The 13134-nt window shown below is 41.7% G+C and overlaps 1 protein-coding gene and 1 pseudogene across 1 annotated transcript in view; both read left to right on the top strand.

The window, feature by feature from the left end:
* The window catches only part of LOC144753328 (neuromedin-U receptor 2-like), a 217123-nt gene that overhangs the window by 40658 nt on the left and 163331 nt on the right, over positions 1–13134 (top strand). The gene's annotated exons all lie outside the window — the stretch shown is intronic.
* LOC144752532 (COP9 signalosome complex subunit 9 pseudogene) lies at positions 62–1270 on the top strand (annotated as a pseudogene).

A 13134-nucleotide genomic window follows, 5' to 3' on the forward strand; every position in this document is an offset into this window, starting at 1 on the left:
ACCTCGGCTCAACACCTTCGGCTCTCTTGTGACTGTCTGCCACCCACGCCTTTTTTGCACCATGAAGCCATCCGTAGATGATGTTCCCTGAGGGTGCAGGGCCCTATATGGAATTAGATTAGGCAGGTGGAAGTACTGGACTTCTGATGGACTTAACCGCCAATGAAAAAGCAGTTAATTTGGATTTCTTCAATAAATTTGAAGACCTTTATGATGATGATATAATATCCAGTGACCTACGAGCTCATTACGATGGTGTAACGATAATCGTCATGAGCTTTACCCCCGCCGGTGGGTATCACGGCGGACGGAAAGTCCGTCCACCGCTTTTCCGCCAGTGGCAATCGTCACGATTGCCTGCCGGGCGGAGCAGGGGCTCTAATATGGTGACGATGTCTAGCAGGCACCGTCCACTATATTAGGATGTCGGGTTCGAAAGGCCTTTTCATGGCGGCAACGCCACCATGGAACATCTGGCGGGGATTGTGTTTGTGGGCCTTTTGCAGGCCCTCCTTGTGTCTGGGGAGGTGGGGTACACTTGGGGGTCCCTATGGTACCCTCTTACATTGTGCGGTGCCTGCCATGTGGTGGAATGAAATGCCTGGCATGCGATTTTAACACAGCGGCGGGTGCTGTTATAAGCAGCACCCGCGGCAATGTTAAATTGCGGAATCCGACCACCAAAATAAATAGGATCTTCAACTTAAAAAAAAAAGAGAGCAAGTGAGGCACAGGCCAGAGGACAAGAAATTTCTCTCTTCATCCCATCAGTCTAGGATCTGGTGGATTGTGCTTCGAGGGGTGAAGGACATCAGTCCCATCATGTTACCCAAAAGTGGGAGGGGACTGACTTGATTAGTTATTTCAAACTATACGGAGCATACAGAGAAAAACAATGCACAAACTAAGAAAAAGCTAAATTACAAAACGTTGTAGTGGGAAAACAGACGTAAGTTTCTCATTAAGCTACACACCAGGGTTTGCCATATGGAATTGGGAGAATATGGGCTGTTGTGGTGGGTCTAGGCAACCAGGAAGTCCCTTTAGATAGAGAGGTCATCTTGCTCATGAGGCCAGCACTGTGAGTGGTGGCAGGGATCCTTGAGTGTTCAGAATCACAAAGACGGGGCCACACACCAAAAGACCTGATATTTCTCTCCACATCTTCCCTTGAAAGATGGTGGCTGAGAAGAGGTTAGGCAGTGCGGAGAGAGCTAGGCAGTGTGGAGGGATTGGAGATGGGAACGTGACAGAAGGAGTTGTGGACTGACCTATGTAAAAGGAGAGACATGAATGTGAATCCACATCATACACCACATTATCAGTTCAAGGTGTGAATAGAAACACTCCACCAGTGTCTTCCTGATGCAAAAATATACATTTCAGACTACAGAAATCTGCTTAACAATGGCACAAAAGTGCATTTGTGCTATATTGTACTTTTTGTGAATAAGAGTGTTGGTTCAATGTCTGTTTGTCAGGAGATATAGGCAGAGAGGAAGGGATGATTTGTGTTTGGAAATGTCACTTTTTATCACACATTTGTGGAAGACCGTATTAAGCTTGTACCACTTCTCCTTTGGATTGCAGTGTGGGGGAATTTACACACTCAATTTAATAGGGAGGTCATCTCTGACTGTTTGGCAAGTGATTTGTGGCATAAAGTCTCATGGTTAATTTATATTAGAAGCAATGCTTTAAGTCTGGACAGGCCTGAGATGTTCTCATCAGTGCACTTGCTGAAAACAAAAAGAGAGGCCAGCTGGGCTAAGAAAGAGTTTATGAGACTTGCATCTGCTGCAAAACAGGGTAAGAAACTCGAGAAACCATGTTTGAGACTCTATGTCATGTTGTTTAAGACATGTCAGGGTAGTGAACCGTATCTCTTTCAGGTCACCAATGTTTGGGAAAGTTGACTTTTGACCAGGTTCCAGCTGGGCTCTATCAGATGCAATCTCTGTTTCGCTTTGGGACAGTATGATACAAAATGTATTCGTGTATGCCCCTGTGATGACATCTCTCCTCAGTCACTAATGCACTTTACCCTTTTTTTGTAAGTATTATGAACCCCTTAGGCGTAGATTTTTATTAAGCTCTGGGTTTTCGGCACTATAGGCCCATTTTTGTGCCTTCTGTGGGGGCCTTTTTAAAAAAATGCATACAGTTGGTGTCATTTTTTGAATATTTAAACATTTACATGTATATAATTGATATGATATTTTCGTCTGTGTTTATATGTTGATTGTTCTTTTGTGATTATTTTTTAATAATCAAATTAAGATGAATGACTGACGGATCACACATACATGCTTCTATCAAAGATTTACACATGCATTCTGTTCTGTGCACCCATATCTTGCTGTGCGTTCATGTATGTGGGTTTGTGTGTGTCTGTCTGTGTGTGAGTGCAACGAAATGCTATTAGTGAGAGCTATAACTAATGTGTTGCACTTGGGAAATTTGCATAATCATGAATGATTGTGGCCTCTCGCATCAAAGCTAGGGTTGCCACAAACCAGTATCCTTAAAGCATGGTCTACTTCTTCTGTTTCTCTTCTTCCTCCTCCTCCTCCTTCTCATCATCATCGTCATAGAACATCCGGGGTTGTTTGAACCATCGCTCAGAAGGGATATGGCATGGCAGTTCTTGCTGGACAGTTCCTATTGAAGCAGATTCAAGGACAGTGTGCATGGCTACTCCCTGTCCGCAGTGGGCAAGAAAAAGTTGGACTGAAATGTAGCCTCGAGCGATTGCCCGTGGCTACTATGTTGGCAAACCTTTACAAGCGTTACACCGATCACCTTATCCTGTTTTAATATAATATGGGCAAAACACTTTTACAAGAGTATGTGAGATATACGGTTTTTGGGTTGCGTAATTGTGACCAATCAATAAGTTCCACTCGCACGTATTTCAAATCTGCTTCCCGTTGTACACGTGTTTGTTCATCACGCTTCGCAGTCTCATGCGTGGCGCTTTTGAACGATTAAAAATGGTCATTTATCCTTGCAGAAACACAAACCATTCAGCTCGCCTCAGATTTCAGCAAGCTGGTAAGACCTTTTCCCCAGATGCATCAACAACCCATTTTGCGATTCCTTAATAGGGAAAAATACCGATTCGCTATTGAGGAATAGCAAAATGGAATGCATCAAGAAATCACTAAAAAAATAGCAATTTCTTAGAATTCCTTAATTGCGACTCGCAAATTGCGAGTCGCAATTAAGGAATACTTCCCCATTCATTCCTATGGGCCAGAGGCCCATAGGAATAAATGGGAAGACAATCTCAATTTGCGAATTGCAATTAGCGAATCGCAAATTGAGATTGCGATTTCAAGGGTGCAGGGATGTCCAAAGGACACCCTGTTGCACCCCTGAAATCGATCTGTGCACATATGTTGCGCACACACATGCCCTTAGGGCATGTGTGTGCACAACATGAAACTTTGAAAAATGCACAAAAGTGCATTTTTCAAAGTTTTTGCAAATTACCATGAAGTTGTACTTCATGGTAATTTGCGTGCCCTATTAGTGAATTCGCTATTTTTAAAGCTTTCATGCATTGCATTTAAGGAATCTGAATTTGAGATTCCTTAAATGCAAATAATCGCAATTTAGAGAATTCTCTATTTGCGATTTTTGCATTTGGGATGATGCATCCCAAATGCAAAAATACTGCTCGCAAAGGGGATTTTTGTTTGATGAATCTATGCCTTTGTCCCTTAATGCCATTCTTCAGAGGACAATAGACAATTAAGAACAACTCCTAAAACCTGTCTGATCCCACTGGCATTGATGCTAAATAACCACGTAAATTATTGGAAGGACTTTTGTGTATGGCTACAGGCAGACGAATAGCATATGAAGTGAAGCAGAACATGCAGAGGCTACCTGGAAACCCGCCAGAGTCCCACAGGAGAAGGAGCCGCTCATGCTTCCTGAGCTGTCCCCAGGAGCTGGCTCTTTTAATTAATCAAGCATGCCAAGATCTATTTGAAATTATTAAAAATAAGGGATGTAAAACACATGCGTGCCAGTAAAATATTAATTAAGCAATTATGTCCAGGATGATGATACTTCTACTGGTGACTCATTTCCCGCTTTGTCAGTTTCAGCCAGCAGCGTGCTTGATGGTCCTTCGTGAACAGATGTAGTTTTGGAAAGAGTGTCTGTAATACCTGGAATGAATCCGCATCTACAAGCTTAGAGAGAGCTCTTGCCTGGCATTTCACACTGACTCACCTGAGATAAACTCAGTTGAACAATATGCAAAAACACCTACCATATGGCCATTCTTCTCGGCAGCAAAACATCCAGCAATCTCGAAATTGCAAAATAGATCTAGAGGCTAGTGTTGACGAAGGAAGATGAGGGATACTATAAGCCCGAAATAGATTTTCTCACATGGAGTTAACTCTGTAAAGATGGTGGAGGGCAATACCTCTGTCATCCCGAGGAAATTCCAGCCAACAACTTTAGAGTTGGTCTCTCGCCCTGCGGACAACTCTCTACATTGACATGAGTCACCGTCATAAGGGTTCCTGTTAATGCATGAAAAGTTTGATGGACGTGCTGTCAGGCATGATGGTCAGCCATCAAACTTTTCAAGTGTTTTTTGTTTTTAAAACACAAACTCTCAAATCGAAAGTTTGCTTTTGAAAAAGAAAAATCTAGTTGCCCCCACACCCTGAGAGTCTTCTCCTAAGATCTGAGAAGTCATTATTTGGTTTCCTGTCCCTTACCACCAGTTTTGTTTTGGTGGTGACATACAGGTAGAAAAAGCCTTTACACTGTCCACCCTAATTAGGGTATGTTGTGTAAACTCCTTTCTTCAAACACCCCATCTCTGGTGGGCCATTAGAAAACCAATGGGATCTCCTTCAACAGAATACTTATGGTCTGCCTGAGCCTGAGTGAGCCGAGAACACTGTTAGTTTAGCAGATGGGGTATTCCGTCATGTTAACAACAGAGTACCCAGCACACCAAACTCTAAATCAGGTCCTGAGCTTGGTTATTATACTTATGTTCTTCAGTGCAGCATGAACTGTGTTCAGTACACCAGTGGAATTTGTATGCGTTGTGATAGGTTGGCAAAGTAGGAGGGGGAACTTCCTTTACAACGCGGATGTTACACCGCAGTTCCCTGATGAGGCAACTTTTACAACGCAAGTTGTAACAACGAATTGCGCTGGGGGGCGCTCCAGGATAGTAAATAGTTTAATTTACTAGCCAACTCCTTCCCTACTATCCATGGGGACTGGAGTTGGAATAGTAAATTAAACTATTCACTATCCAGCCCCCAACAACGCAAGTCGTGGTAACGACTTGCGTTGTAAAACATGCGTCGTAAAGTACTTTGATGTAAAACATTGCGTTGTAACGACGTACATCCAAGTAGGAGGATTCTCCTCTATGGAATAAGTATGGAGGTACTCTATCCTTGTGTTCCCATGCCTAGTTTAATTGGGCTGTCTTAACTATGCTGTCGAACCCTGACAATGACCAAATTAGCTAGGTGCGTAGTTATTTTCTCCTAACGTTTGACATTCACAGTAGTTTTCTACACTTGCTGTCATTATTCCAATAATCCCTTCCCCCTGACAGTTAACTCCTGGTTGAGGGTTATCACCATTAGGGACACTGTTTATCTTTTGAAGGACAGTACTTCATCCATCTGGGTGGTGGAGGATATTACCTCCACCATCCTTTCAGAGGCTCATCGGTCGAAGTTAGAGATGAGTGTTGGCTCAGCTGGCATCTCGGTACATTGAAAATTCTGTGGATGACTCCTGTGGGTTTTTGATGGGCGTTCACCAAACTTTAAAAACAATGTTATTTTTCAGAAACACACTCCCAAAGCAGGAGTTTGTTTCAGGAGACAAAATACTATAAGGTGCATTGTAGCAATGAAAATTGATACAACTGAAAGAAAGATTATTAATAATTGTAACCAATTGTGTAATATCAGGTAGACATGACAACAATTAGTATTTGTAATTGTGCTAGCCATATGAACTGCGAAAGATGTGTCAGCTTTTATTATCAGAAATATTTTGCCCAATGAGCTTAACATCAGTATAAGATACCTAATTTATTTCACATTGTAAGTTGAACCACCTACCCTAAACACTACAGACAGTAAACAGTCAGAATATCGAGTTTTTATTGGCGACTTGCACTAATATTGAGTGCAAAATATCTGGATACAAAAATATTGACTGTCAGAATATCGTGGTAAAAAATATCGAGCCTAAGGTAAGTAACATAGTTTTTAACAATATTGAACTCATTAATATCGTTTAAAAAAAATAATAGGCATTAATATCGTTTGCAAAAATATAGTTGTTAATAATATCATTTTTTTGGTTAGTGTTAAGTATTTTAGTATGTATTTTAAATGTATGTGTTCTATTTTTTTGTCTAAGTATTGCATTTGTTTTTCAATATATGTGGTACATTTTTAGATGTTCTTAAAGTTATTTTAAGTACATTTTGCGTTTTAGTTCCGTAGCGGGTTGTGGGTTTAAAGGGGATTACGGTGGGAAGTAATTTAATTATAATAAATGTATTAATACTTTTTAAAAGTTATGATTTCATCTTAACTACATTTTGCGTTTTAGTACCGTGGCAGGTTGTGGGTTTATAGGGGAATAGGTCGGGAAGTAATTTAATTCTAATTAATTAATGAATATTTTTATTAATTAATATGTATGTATTTAATAATTTAGATTTTTAATTGTGGTAATTCATTTATTATTAATTATGTATTAATGTGTTGTTACTTATTATTAATTAATAGGTAATTATGTTAATTGTGTCATTTTTTAGGAGCTGGTTGTGGGTTGTAAGGGGAGTAGGGTGGGAAGTAATGTAATTATAATTAATTAAATAATATTTTGTATTAATTATTATTTATGTATTTAATATTTGTATTGGTAATTATGGTAATTAATTTATTATTAATGATTTATTAATTGGTTGATACTTATTAATTAATTGGTAATTATGTTAATTGTGTCTGTTTTTTAGGAGATTGTTGTGGGTTGATGGAGTAAGGTGGGAGATAATTTAATTATAATTAATTACTATTTCGAATTAATTATTATTTATGTTGTCAATATTTTTTGTTGTTAATTGTGCTAATTGATTTATTATTAATTATGTATTAATTGGTTGTTAACTATTATAAATTAATTGGTAATTATGTTCATCATCATCATCAATAAAGTCTTTATTTTGATTTTCAAAATCATGAAAGAGAGAGTACATCAATAGTTAAAAAGGCATCGGATATAATATGCTTTCTACAATCATCCAGGCTTATGTATGCCCTGATCAATTTTATTAAGTCTATCTTCAATCAAGGTCAGCTTCTTCAGTAGGAGATCAATCAGAGTTCACAATATCAGTTCTATCTGTGAACAAAGCTCATACATGTTAAACAAGCGCTGTAAATGGGCAGCACTAGTAAGGGGGCATGTAGCAATAGTTGGCTTTTCTTTAGACTGTTGGCTACCGTTATTTCCATTGCCGATTTGACACAATTAACATAATTTTTCTGTTTCATGTGTGACCAGTTACTGGGCTCTGGACTCCTGGGTAATCCAGGAATTAGAGTGTGCTCGGTTGTATCCTCATTGGGATTACTTCTCCCTCTGTTTATTTACTCTTTTTGGATTCATAGCAGATTTCTGTTGGGACCGGGAATGCAAAGAAGGGAAAGAAGGGAGTAACGCGGCTGCGTTCCCGCCTTCCCTATTAGGACTTCCTACAGTTTTGGATCCTATCCACCTCGTTATGTGAAATTCGGGTGGATTCACAAAGTAGCTTCAAGATGGGGATTTTTTATGCTGTCCATTCCTTTGCACTCTTGTTTGGGAGGTTTTTTGATTCCCTTTGTGTTTCTTTTTTCCCCCTTCCTCCCTATCAGGTTAAGAAGGTGTTATTTGTTGGAGATTCATACTTACTACCTTCGTTTTCACAAGCAAGGATTCTTCTTTTGTGTATTGGAGTCTTGTGTTCCTCCTGTTTTAAGACGACTCCACCTGCCTAAAGCGGGAGCCGCTTTTGCCACAACCTCACATAAACCACTGTGATTGGAGGGGGCCTTCATCACCCAAAGAGCCCTGCCATTCATGCCCGAAGGCGCCGACGCTGCCGCTGTGCACCTGGGGGCGTATATAACAACTCGCGGGAGCTGCTTTTGCCACAACCTCACCTAAACCACGGTGTTTGTAGGGGGACATCATCACCCAGAGAGCCCTGCCCTTCGCGCCAGGAGACGCCGACGCTGCTGCTGTGTGCCTGGGGGCGTACACAACAACTCACGGCACCCGCTTCGTGGGATGTGCGCGGGCGCACCCTCTGTGACTGGAAGAGGCTGGGCTGGGCCATCTCTCTAACGCCTGAACAGTAAGCTTTTGTTGAATACAACGGACAAACCACAGAAGTGTGTTATTTGGAGGTCAGAGTATAGCAACATGAGTAAACGGAAGGTGGGAGTAGGGGTTGTGGGTACGCTTAGCGCTTTTCTCTCAAGTGCAGAATCAGCGCTAATGCATGAGATCCAAATCACTGAGTGCAGGTTATCACTTGAACCCCAAACGTCCCTTGGCACCCACAGCTCTATAGCTCATCCCTCCCAGTTGTTGACAAATTGTACCAATGATATGGCATTGCATCCCAGTCAGTCTTTCACGACACAACCGGAACCAGTGCCATTTACTTCCCCCATTTTATCTAATTTGGACTGCTCTACCAATATGTCCATGGTCACTCTTAGGGGCAAGAAGCTTACTGGTGTTGCAGGTAGTGAACCGCCTTCAAAAAAAGGAAAGGCCGTGGACATTCAAAGCCAATCCCCCCACCTTCCAAAGTAGCTAGACGTAAGGCAGTCATAATCGGCAATGGACTGCATATTACAACTTTCCTCACCACCAGACTTTTCATGGCAGTGCGACCGCTATGAAAAATCTGGCAATGAGGAAACAAATGGGCCCCTCAGGGCCCCCTTCTGCCTCGCGCCATGTGGATGCACACAGGGAGGCACAACATGTACCTCCCTGTTTGCATGTACACCAATTCCTACACGGCATGCACTGCAGCAGTCCATGCCATGCAGGTACTGCCTTTGACGTTCCCATTGCGCTGCCTATTTCATCGGCACTGCCCTGGCGACACCAAAGAACCGCCAGCCAGACAGGTGATAACTTCAAATCTGGCGGGCAGTTCAAACATGGGTTTGGTGTGCAGGGCGGTCCCTCTCGAGGACGCCACACTCATAATAAGTCCTTAAGCTACGACTGCCAAAAAAGAAACAGTAGTAAGTCCAGCACTGGACATGTCCAACCACTGGCACTGTAACTCCCACCCCCATAGAAACCCGTGGAGCTAGGGACTTAAAATAAGTCACTTAGCAAATAATGTTCAATTAAATTAAATCTTTTAAAATATAAATAAATATAATTTAATGTTAAAACATAATCAAAAAGAACACAAATTTATTATTCAATTAATAAATAGTTTAACAACCTTTTGTAAATGTCAAAAATAATGTTAGAGTACATTAAAAAAATATAATTCAATTACTTTTGATTCATTCTATACATTACTTTTAATAATTTCTAATGCATAACAAAAATTATTTTTCTACTTTGAGTGGGAATGTATTTTTTTTAAACATCAGCAAAATATGTTTAATTTAATTTAATATAATTAAATTAATTTAATTTGCAATTAAAAAGGAAGTTATTAATTCTTTAGTGTTTTTTATTTGGTCTGAAAATAAATGCATATAATTACGATACATTAATAATTAAAATAAAAATATTTGACAAACTTTTTCAAGTGATGGAATTATATTTTAATAAAATGTACTCTTACAATATTTGTTTAATTTGTTAACCCCTGCATCTGCTCTCTGTCCCTCCCACGTTTACTACTTTGGAGCCGACTCCTTACCAGACCCCTCATAGTTATTCGATGTTTGTGTTGCAGTTTTACAACCTGAAACCCCCAAAGTATCACAGTCCAGAGCGGTGTAGACGTCTGAAATATTCATTTGAATTTCTCATTCCTGATTTTGAATGGGAACCTCTGCCAACAGCTGATGTACTGCCATGGCAGTGACATCTAAGCGAATGTTCTTCAAAATACTATTGGGAAAATTGTCTTAAAATGTCCTAATAATTTAATTCCTAAATCCACAGCAGGTGCAGCTCCATGCTCGTATTGTATTTGTTTTACCACCTTTGGTTACACCTCTAATTAGGATGTGCCATGCACAGTAGTATACATACTCACAAATATTGGTTCCCAAGTGGTACATTCTTCTACAGGGGGTACAGTGGGTACCATACCCATTGGAACACACACTAGTAAATATCCTGTGTATATCCTGGTGTTTTTATTGAGTATGAACCGTTTCTAGCTGCTTAGTTTTTTGAGAAACGCAAAACATAATATTGTCCATTTTTTGGGTGTGTTGTCCTTAATAGCATTAATAGCCTGTGGACTAATTGCCTACACTGCTGCTGTACATGGGATGGGAGCAAATGCTCCAGTAGCATTCGTCTGTAAAACACACTGTTGAAATTTACTATAAATGACAATGTCTGGTTTATTAAGTGTCTTACCTCTATCATTTTCATATTTGCTATGCCAGGATATGTTGTGTACCCAGCTAATATGGGCCATTTAGCACCTTTGTTGTTCAAGGGACCCATTCATATATTGTTAACTGCATTGGGTAACTGCCACCGAATGATCCGTGATGTTCTTAATAACATAACATTTCTAAGTCACAAGTGTTAAGGAAATCCATAGCAAAAAGATGATGATTAACAGGCACCCTGAAATTTACTCCTCCTGGAATAGGTTGCCCAATAATAATAAAGAATCAAAACATTAAACTCACAAACTGAAATCAAAACAGGAATAACCTGTTATAAGTCTAGCATCTGACAAACCCACAGCAGGGAATAAGCATCTATCTGTACTGAAGGAGGTAACCAATATTACAACGGCCGTCTCTGCTAATAGTAATAGGTTAGTATCCTGAGTGTGTCATTTGGAATTAATAAAAGGTCTAGAAGACTGTGCCCCACCTTTGGTGCCAAAGTAGAAAGGTTTTCTAAGTTTTCTCCAGAATGTGGCCTTGAAATAGCCTTTTTAGACCTCCTGGCACTAAGGACTTTGTCCTTGTGCCAACCCTAGACAGAAAGCCAAATGGGCTGCAACCTCGCCACAATCCACGGAGCAATATTTGAGTGTGATATGTTTCAGGTAACAATTAATCCTATGAGACATAACAGGGATAATTAGTGGAACTGAAACCGTTTTCATTATGGAAAGGCACACTCAAGAACACTGAGCCCTGATTATGATGCCGGTCCGCAGTTCTGTCGGAGGTGGTCGGACTGCCTTGGTCTCATCAGAAGTGATTGGTCCGATCATGGGATTACAATGCATGCATCGTGTATCTGACCCACCGCTGAAAGACCACCGACTCTGACAGCCTTTCTCCAAATGCTGAGATAGCGGTCGGAGAAAAACAGCATCCATATGGCTGAACAGGGATCTCTGACCGCCGTCTGGATTACGATGTGGCTTTTCGACGACCCAACCGTGGCGGTCAAACCGGCTGCCTCGAGTCATCAGAAATCTGCTTCTGCCCAGCCGACCCTGCTGTGGATCCATTCCTCCAGGTCCCCCTACACCTGAGCAGCTGCACCCAGATGACTATGATCACATGGGCGCAAGAATCCAGGAAAGTCCTTATGTGCCTTGTATCACCATTGATTGACCTATGCACATGCAGCCACACTCTAGCAATGGGGTACATGGTGCACAAGTCATATCCAGACACATGCCATGCATGTGTGTAATATTTGCATGTTTTCTCTGATTTTGTATGTATTTCCGAGACCGGACGGGGCCAGGGGCCACCACCCCTGCCAGTACGATTTCCTTAATTCGCTACAGTGCCCAACAGCTTTAAAAATTATGCCCCATAATGGCGGAGAAGTGCAAGCATAGCATCAGTCTGGAGAACCGTGGTAAAACCTGCATTAACTGCTCTTATACCATGAACCATAAGCTGAAGTGCAGAGAGAGGGGACAGATGCTCAATCTCTCCCTGATCAACTGCAGATCGCTATGGAAACACCGGATGGAAATACATGACCATCTGGTAGACAAGCAGGTGGATGTCCTATTCCTTACCGAGACGTGGCTTGACGACACCTCGGCACCCGAAATCTTAGAAGCCCTCCCTTATGGCTATGAGATTAGCAGAATTGATAGAACGAAGGGTAGGGGTGGTGGGATTGCCATAATATGTAAGCATGAGATCCAGTGCACCCTAGAGATGGCAGATGTTGAAGACAGTGAATCTGGTCTCTTCATGATCTCAGCATCGAAGAATCACATTCTCAAAGGACTCCTGGTTTACAGACCACCAGGACCGGGGGCACGCTTCGCTGCTAGTTTGGTAGAGAACTTAATCCAGCCAGCTCTCAGGTATGAGAGGCTCCTTCTGCTGGGAGACTTAACTCTCCACTTTGGCGAGACTAGCAACATGGAGGCGCAGGAAATCCGTCAGGAACTGGCTGCACTCCAACTCACTCTGAAATCGGTGAAGCCCACCCACTGCCATGGTCATCTCCTGGACCCGATATTTGCAAACTGGTAGATGCTGCACATTGAGCCCCCCACACCTGTGGTATGGTCCGACCACTTTCTGATCTCTTTTAAGACAGGAACACCCACAATCCCAACCCAGAGTAAGCAGGGAACAAAGATTAAAAGTAGGAAATGGGCAAACTTCTCTACAGAGGCACTAAATAAGGCTCTAAATCAGGGTGGGCCCCCAGGAGATTGGGGGAGTGAGGCAGCCTGTACGGCACTGGACAAACGCATCACGGAGGCACTGGACAGCACGGTGCCTCGGTCGAATAATGCACCGAGGAGGCAGTCCAACTCCGCCCCATGGTTCGGGATGGAACTTCGGTGCAAGAAAGCCGACTGTAAACGTCAGGAGAGGCAATGGAGGAAAGGGTTCTTCGAGGAAGAAAGGGCGGCCTATAAAAGTATGTTGAAAGAATACCACGCCTTAATCAGGAAAACACGTA

Source organism: Lissotriton helveticus, chromosome 5_1, assembly GCF_964261635.1.
Source record: "Lissotriton helveticus chromosome 5_1, aLisHel1.1, whole genome shotgun sequence".
Taxonomy (NCBI): Eukaryota; Metazoa; Chordata; class Amphibia; order Caudata; family Salamandridae; genus Lissotriton; species Lissotriton helveticus.